The sequence below is a fragment of the Cyprinodon variegatus genome, unplaced genomic scaffold (assembly GCF_000732505.1).
Source record: "Cyprinodon variegatus isolate N-32 unplaced genomic scaffold, C_variegatus-1.0 Scaffold1777, whole genome shotgun sequence".
Lineage (NCBI taxonomy): Eukaryota > Metazoa > Chordata > Actinopteri > Cyprinodontiformes > Cyprinodontidae > Cyprinodon > Cyprinodon variegatus.
Genome location: NW_015152230.1, coordinates 37,664 through 46,094, shown reverse-complemented (window position 1 = coordinate 46,094; position 8,431 = coordinate 37,664). Strand labels below are relative to the sequence as shown.

Below are 8,431 nucleotides of genomic sequence, written 5' to 3'. Positions count from 1 at the left end.
GTGTATTTACCTTTTAAATTGAACAGATAAATAATATGATCTGCCAGTGGAATGAGGATTTTTACTCTTAAAATAAGATAATTATGTAACAGCACATGAAATAAGAAAGGAAATTGTCTTACTCAATTGCCAAAGTGTCTCAGTTATCTCCTGAATTCAAGAAAAATATCTATCTAGTTTAAGAAAAATTGACGTATTAGATTTCCATTTTTTGCAGTGTGGAAGTCTGTGTTCCTGATCACTGCCATCATTTAGCAAACCAATGCAGAAGATCTGACCCAGTGCTTGTTGACATGCTGCCTCCATCTGGAAGCAGCTCCTTACTAGGAGCTCTTCTCCTCATCCTGTCATCATTTCTCCACCTCTGTCTCAGAAATCAGAAACATGTGTCCTCTTAAGGAGAAACAGTGTCCATGCGTCTGCTGGTCCTCCTGCTGGTGGTCAGGGCGATGAATTCATGGCAGCCATGTTCCAGTCAGTCTGCCCCAGTAGAACCATTGAGCTCACCACCAGCATCAATGAATGGGTGAATTAAACCCATCTGTTTTTGGACGGGATCAAGTAAAGACCATTCTGTCCAGCTTTGAACACGCTTACACGGCGGCGTTCATTTTGATGCTCTGAAGAAGTGAACGTCTGCAGACATCCTGTGCATGCTGCTTCCTTCATGACGGGTTTCCTCTAAAATGTGACACCAGCTGTGTGGGTTCATCTGATACGCAGCCTGATGTTTGCTGAAAGCTGTCTCTACCTGCTCATCCAGGAGGAGTGCGTGGGAGAATGCAACCTTCAACCGGTCCGATTCAGTCATCACTAAAGATCCTTGAGATGACGTGTTTTGAACTGGCAGTATAGAAATGAACTCAGGAGATTTCATATAGAGCCGTATGCCCCTTGGTTAGTCCTTGGCTGGTCCTTGGCTGGTCCTTGGTTGGTCCTTAGCTGGTCCTTGGCTGATCCTTGGCTGGTCCTTGGGCGGTCCTTGGTTGGTCCTTGGTTAGTCCTTGGCTGATACTTGGCTGGTCTTTCACTGGTCCTTGGCTGGTCCTTGGCTGGTCCTTGGCTGATCTTTGGCTGGTCCTTGGCTGGTCCTTGGTTGGTCCTTAGCTGGTCCTTGGCTGGTCCTCGACTGGTCCTTGGCTGGTCCTTGGTTGGTCCTTGGTTGGCCCTCGGCTGATACTTGGCTGGCCCTTGGCTGGTCCGTGGTTGGTCCTTGGCTGGTCCTTGGTTGGTCCTTAGCTGGTCCTTGGCTGGTCCTCGACTGGTCTTTGGCTGGTCCTTGGTTGGTCCTCCACTGGTACTTGGCTGGTCCTTGGTTGGTCCTTAGCTGGTCCTTGGCTGGTCCTTGGTTGGTCCTTAGCTGGTCCTTGGCTGGTCCTCGACTGGTTCTTGGCTGGTCCTTGGTTGGTCCTCGACTGGTCCTTGGCTGGTCCTTGGTAGGTCCTCGACTGGTCCTTGGCTGGTCCTTGGTTGGCCCTTGGCTGGCCCTTGGTTGGTCCTTGGTTGGTCCTTAGCTGGTCCTTGGCTGGTCCTTGGTTGGTCCTTGACTGGTCCATGACTGGTCCTTGGCTGGTCATTGGTTGGTCATTGGTTGGTCCTTGGTTGGCCCTTGGCTGGTGCTTGAATGGCCCTTGGCTGGTCCTTGGTTGGTCCTCGACTGGTTCTTGGTTGGTCCTTGGCTGGTTCTTGGCTTGTCCTTGCTTGGTCCTTGGTTGGTCCTTGCTTGGTCCTTGGTTGGTCCTTGGCTGGTCTTTGGCTGGTCCTTGGCTGGTCTCTTACAATTCCTTTTTAAATATCAATCTTTGTACTAAAATATTATTTCTGTCATGATTTGTGGACATTAAGATCTAAAGCGAAGCGCCATCTCCTGGTCAGACCCTGTAATTCAGTGAAAGGGTGGAGTCAGAGTAAAAAAATATGCAAGTGGGGGTCCGTCCAGTGTGGAAGTTGGAGGGGATTGTGCTGGGAGCCGCAAGGGAGTGGGCTTCCATTGGGATGGCATTTGACTGGGAAGGGCCATTTTGAATGGCTGCTACTGTTGTCCATAAATAGTTGTTTTAAATTGGGCTGTTTGTTCAGTCAGATTTTATTCCCACTGTAGTCCAATAATAAACGTTAAAAAGATGTTACAAACCCAGATTTCAACGTCTTTTAAGCAATCTGAAATTTACGGCTTTTCGCATTTCAATTTTCAACCAAATATTAACTTGTTTGGATGTAAATGATGTCTTCTTTTCCACCAATTTTTTCTCGGTGTGGAATTAATGATAGAGTGATGCAAACATTTTAGGCGACTGTCATCCTATCGAATGTTTACTTTACTTGGACAAGAAGACTTAGCCTGGTTTAACAACGTTTTTTTTTTTTTGTATTTCACTTTCACAGTATTAGCTTCATGAGCTAACAAGCTAATAGGGAAATAGTGGACAGAAGACAATGGATGCCATTTTATTTTATTTTTAGATTTTGAAGAATGTCAAACGGTTTAGTCTTTTCACAGAGCTGATGTTGAATCCGTGACAGAAAATACAAATGAAATGCATTAATGTTATCAATGTAGTAGCATCAGGTTAGCATTTCGTCCCATTCTGACAGACGGCGACATTAAAAATCACACCAAGATCTGAGCAGGTGTTTACTGAAGTCTGATTTCTACAGGCAGGTTTACCACTATAGTAGATTCAACCCTGAAATTATGGCTTTTAGTTTCAGTGGCCACCCCATCTGCCCCATGAAACATTTCTGGAGGCGCCACTGGATGGGGGGAGTTTGATTCCCCATTCCTTCCCTGCCATGTTCCACTGTGCCCTCTGGCAAGGCACCACTTTAGTAAATTTGACCCCAGCATGAGAATTTCTAATGTTTTTTACTCCACCCAGAGGAGTGAAGCTACACAAAGGTTTTACTTGCTTGATTGAAAGCATTTCAGATGAGTGCCGTGTCTTTACTTATGAGGCAAACATCCTTATTTTAGCTTTGCCTTTAGCTTCCCTCGGGTTCTAGTTTCGGGTCATTTTATTCCTGTTCTGTCTGGACTCTGCTCCCATCATCCGGTCACTAGAAACACAATCCCTTCTCTAAATCAAAGCACATCTTTTCATTGTATATTTTTAGAAACTCTGTCTATGGGAGTCTTGAAGCTCTGCTGCGTGTGAGGACTGGCATGATGTTATCGATTTAAAATGACGGCTAAGAAGCCATTCAAAAGGAAAGATGCCTTCATCTTTACAACCGTCAGTGTGTTCAGGGCTTTATGTAAAGATCTGAGCTCTTTTAAGGACACAGCGCAGCATCTTGGTGAGAGTGTGGCTTTGACAGGAAATGTGTGACCTCAGCAGGAAGTAGGGCCATCTCCCTCTGCATATGACTGGACCAAAGCAGCCGCTCTCTGTAGAGACGGCTGGCCTTCTCAGGCTGGGTTTGCAGCGTGATGAGAGGAGGTGGCTGTGATTGGTTCAGAGCTCATGCTTTTCTGTGGGTTGTTTTTCCTCTGGGGCAGACCAGGCAGCGTTAGTAACAATGACATTCACCATATAGAAAGACACCATGACAATAAAACTTTGCTTTTTGTACTGAAACTGCCTTCTGACTAGGGCTGAAAGTATTAGTCTGATTAATCGATTATTTAAATTATCATCATCTAATTCTGTAATATGCCTTTAGCTTACATAGCGGCCCACTTAGAGCAGGAATTATATCAAAATTGTAGAAACATATATTAACATTTTGCATTAAAGATAAAAAACCTTTTTGTTTGTCTGTCACTATGCTGTATACAGTTTAAATCCGTAAATAGTCTTCTCTAATCTCTAAGGAAACTTTGGCGGGCTGGTTATTAATCCACGCCCGCCGACTTGGGGAGACAATTGAGTCATGTCCCAGGACAGAGGGGGGGCCAAAATTGACACTCTGACCATTAAAAGGCAGAAGTAATTTTTCAGATCAGAACAGAGAAAAAGGCTTGAGTGACTTTATGAGTGAATATTAAAAATAAACTGAGGAGGAGCCCTAGCAAACTGTCAGCTGGCCTGTATTAATAGATTAATCGAAAAAATAATGGATAGATCAATCTATTTGCTGAGCAATCGTTAGTTGCAGTCCTACTGGTGAGAAAATACACCGTCACCCTGCTTTAGCTTTGCAAGGTCGCGGACACAACAGACTGGTTCTCCAAATTGCAGCAGAGCGTCTCAGCCTTCAGACGGTTAAATACAGCCTCTGCAGGTTTAGTTCTTGCTGTTTTAACATAGAGGGCCGTCTGAATAAATTGTGTATAAATCTGGTGGATGACATCACACCACGTTCACACTGACTCACTGGGTGCTGCAGATGTTGTGGTGAACTTAGCAATGCCCTGTTGGTCTGCAGGGGTACGACATCATCAGAAGTGAGTACCTGGTGAGGTCCTGATGATGGTTTGGTTCTGCCGATCAGAGGTTTGAGGCAGGGATCAGGTCCACAGAGTCTCGTAGCTCCAGCAATGACGCAGTAGATCCTCTCCAACATTCTGGGATCTCTGATCTCATTGTCTTCCACTTCCCAGATAAGTAAAGTAGAAGCGTCTCATGAAGTTTAAACCTTCATCAGGAGAGCAGAAGTTTCTCCTTTTTAGCAAAGCAACAGGAGTTCTTAACGAAGAAGACCAAACATCCACCTTAGAGCTTCCCTGCTGCTGAAGATGGACCCAGAACGAAGCACAGCCCGCCAGCTCCACGGCAGCATGGAGGATGTTATGGTCTGCTACCTGCTCACACAGCCATCCATCAATTCAGTTTATAGCACATATTCACAACACATGTCATCTCAAGGCGCTTTACAGTTCACCAGATCATCCAGTCAGATTGATTCAAAGTATTCTAAGGAAAACCAGCTGATTGCATCGACTCATTGACTCTTCAGCAATCCCTCACACTAAGCATGCTTGTAGCGACAGTTGAATAAGGTTTAGTCTGAGCTTCAGATAAGGACCAGATCCCAATGAGGGAGCAAAGTTCCCACCGTTGGTAGACGGGATGAGCAAACATCCTAACATATTCATGTAAACGTACTGTATCACAAAACTTAGAATGATCCTTATCTCTGGATCCTTTACACCAAGGATAGGGATGTAGTTTCCCCCTAAAAACATATCCTAGCGGCACCACATCTCCTTCATTATTGTGATCTGAGATTACCTGATGTTATACTGCTGAAACAACCAGGCCTTTGCCTGCACCAGGCGGCAGGGGTTGTAATAAAATACATAAATATCCACACACACAGGATAGGTGAAAACAGCACAGCAGCACAGTCAGTTGTAACAGATCCACACAGGCCTCAGGTGGAGGAGGCAGGAAGGATGCTACATGTAACCAAACACCTCCTCCCGTCTAAATAAAGACACACAACCTTATACAGGCTGACGCTTGGTTTCTACAGCAACAAGCCTCTGCGTGTGCACATTTATATAAATATATTTATTTAGGGGAGTGTGTGTGTTTCACTACAGAGAACGAAAATGTTACCACGGTAACCAAATTCCATTACTTTTATTTACTCAGGCTACTCAGATATTTTTAGATAAAGCCCACTTCCCTTTCTGATCCTAACCGTTGCCATAGTAACTAAGGTTACTTGCAGGTACGGCTGTGAAACAGTGTGCTCTGATGTTAGCCGTGGTCTGTGGGTTAGCATTAGCCACATTTCTGCTGGACCTGTTCCTGAGTGACTTTTGCTATAAAACCTGCTGTTTTTTACCTGCTTGCACAGAATCCTTTTGGTTGTGAAGCTGCTCTGTCCAGAAACATTAGATTGTGTCTTTTTTTAATTTTTTATTTATTTATAATACATTTGTAATGTGCAATAAATGCATCATAAATGTAGTTTTTGAGATGATCTCTTTTTAGATTGAAAAGAGAAGCTAGTCATTTTCTGCTGCTTGTTCTTCTGTATGTTTAGATCTAAAGGCTCCCATAGATCTGCAGCAGTAGAATGTGACTGCAGGCATCTATCTACGATGAACAGTTTTCTGGATAGATGTGTGACACAGCTTGCACAGGTTTTATTTGCTGCTTTGGAAACCTTTCTCTGCTGCCATGCTTGTTGTTTCCTCGTCTCTGTGAAGCTGCTGCTGTTTTTTTCTTTTTTAGCACGTTCCCCTCATGTTTGCAGCATCCAGCATCTTCCTGTGGCTTTCAGAGCGGTCAGATTTTATTGGTGAACCTTGTTCGCCCTTTTTTCACTGATGTTTTTATTCAGGTTAGCTTTCGGTTAACGTCTATCGCCTCATGTTTTTTGTGTTTTTTTCCCAAATCTTTATTTCAATTAAAGAATAAACAAGTACAACAGTGAGTGGAGGATCAAGTATTATAGAAATATTGCTTAAGATCAATGAAGTAAACATTGAAGTCTGGCTTTTTCTTTAGACATTTGAATTCATGCAAGTGGAATTTGGCTAAGATAATTAGGAGAATGAAAAATGATCTTTAGCCTCATGTGATGGGGCTTTGCTGTTTTATAAGTTCGGCTGCAATCAGCCATAGTTTCCATAGATATGCTAAAATAACTCCAGGCCTTAAACATGGTCTGCCTTTCACTATAGATTCTGATTACTCATCCCATTTAAATAAAATCTTTCCACCAATCAATGCATTTAAATATGGAATTGAGTCCAATACTGATGATTTTTTTTATTTGAAGTTTTGGACTTTTGGCCTGAGAGAAGCATAGAAACAAATGTCCCTGTGTTCTCTGCTGGACAGACTGCAGCTCAGGTTCCTACCAAAGACAACCAGAACAATCTGAGCCTGCAGTCAAACATCTTGATAAAAAAGGTCAGGCTGCAAAAACCCACATGCTTGCATAACAAAGAAAGAGAGAATCTCTTTGTCGGCCGTGCCACTGTGCAGAGATATTTCCGCTTGCAGCCGCCCTTGTCTTCGCTTGCTGTTGTATTCAGGTTCTTTGCACCATGCTCACACCTTATGTTTCTCTTTTTCTTCAGCGTTCATTCTCCTACACATCATTTCTTGCTCCCCCAGTTATTTCTAAAAAGCAAAAAAACAACAAACCCTCAGTCAGTGTTTCCTTCAGCAGAACTTTACCATTAAAAAAGATTAAACAGCAACAGAAATCCCGAAAATGTTGTAAAATACCAGGAAATGAAATCAGTTTGCAGTATAGAAACACTGTAGAACTTAAAGATGAATTTCTTCCTAAAGACATTCAGCCAAAGGGTTTGTTTTTTGTTTTTTTTCTGTAATCTTTTGATGACTGAATCAGAGCATTAAAGGCTATTATCAACAGTCAGGCTTTGGGCTGAGCTCAGGGCTTCCTAATGATTTCAATCAGGAAGTTTTCATAAATGAAAAAAAACTAAAGCTTCAAGTTATTGTTTTTCTTCTGCAATCTGTTTTTCAGTATTTTTAATGGTGAATAAATTATTTCATCTTTTATCTGCTCACACCAAGAGAGGCAGAGGTGTGTGTGTGTGTGTGTGTGTGTGTGTGTGTGTGTGTGTGTGTGTGTGCGGCCATGTTTCTGCAGCATTGTGGGACAATTTCTCAAAACTATGCTTCATGTTGGGGACCTATAGGTACCTGTAGGGACCAATGACCGGTGGAGCTGGTCATTGGTCTGGAGCTGGAGATGAGCTCAGGTTTCTGGTTAGGCATGTGATGGTAACTGTTAGGGTGTGGGAAGTGAATGAAAGTCAATGGAAAGTCCTCACAAGGATAGTGTGTATGGTGTATGTGTTGTGTGTTTGGTTATAGGTGTGTGGTGAATTACTGCAGCATCTGAAACTATCTGCTGGGTTTTCTGTCCTATGCAAACTTTTTATAGGACCTGTGACCCATTAAGAGCTTAAACGTCATGTTGTGTAGGTCAGCAACACAACCACAGTTGCTCTCTCTTTCTCTCTCTATGTATATATATGTATATATATATATATATATATATATATATATATATATATATATATATATATATATATATATATATATATATATATACACAGCTTCAGGCGGTTGCAGGTGTAAATAAAGTCAGATTATTCAGTCTGTTATTTAAAGCAGTGAACAGTTTCAGTAAAAGATGCATCAGATAAATGTTGAACCAAGCATTACTTCTACTCCCTTTGATGTCAAAAGTTCACACATTTGTTACTTAAGTAGAAGTATAGATGCTGCAGTTTAAAAACACTCTGGTAAAAGTTGAAGGATCAACTTGACCTCTTTACTCAAGTAAAAGTGAAAACGTATGTGCTCCAAAAACTACTTAAAGTATAAAAGTATAAAGTAGCCTTTAAAAAACGGCCAGATGCCGCTATATGAACTGAAAGCTCAATATTTCCACTATTTCTATAAATTCTTTAGAGATAGGGCCGAGGATGAGGGAGGTCTTGTTGGTCTCCGTCTCCCGATACGCTCTCGCCTGTGTCCGACCTTTCAGA

The 8,431-nt window shown here is 42.5% G+C and overlaps 1 protein-coding gene across 3 annotated transcripts in view; it reads left to right on the top strand.

Annotated features, from left to right (window-relative positions):
• Positions 1-8,431, top strand: part of LOC107104527 (heterogeneous nuclear ribonucleoprotein L-like) — a 30,361-nt gene that overhangs the window by 5,652 nt on the left and 16,278 nt on the right. The window lies entirely within an intron of this gene.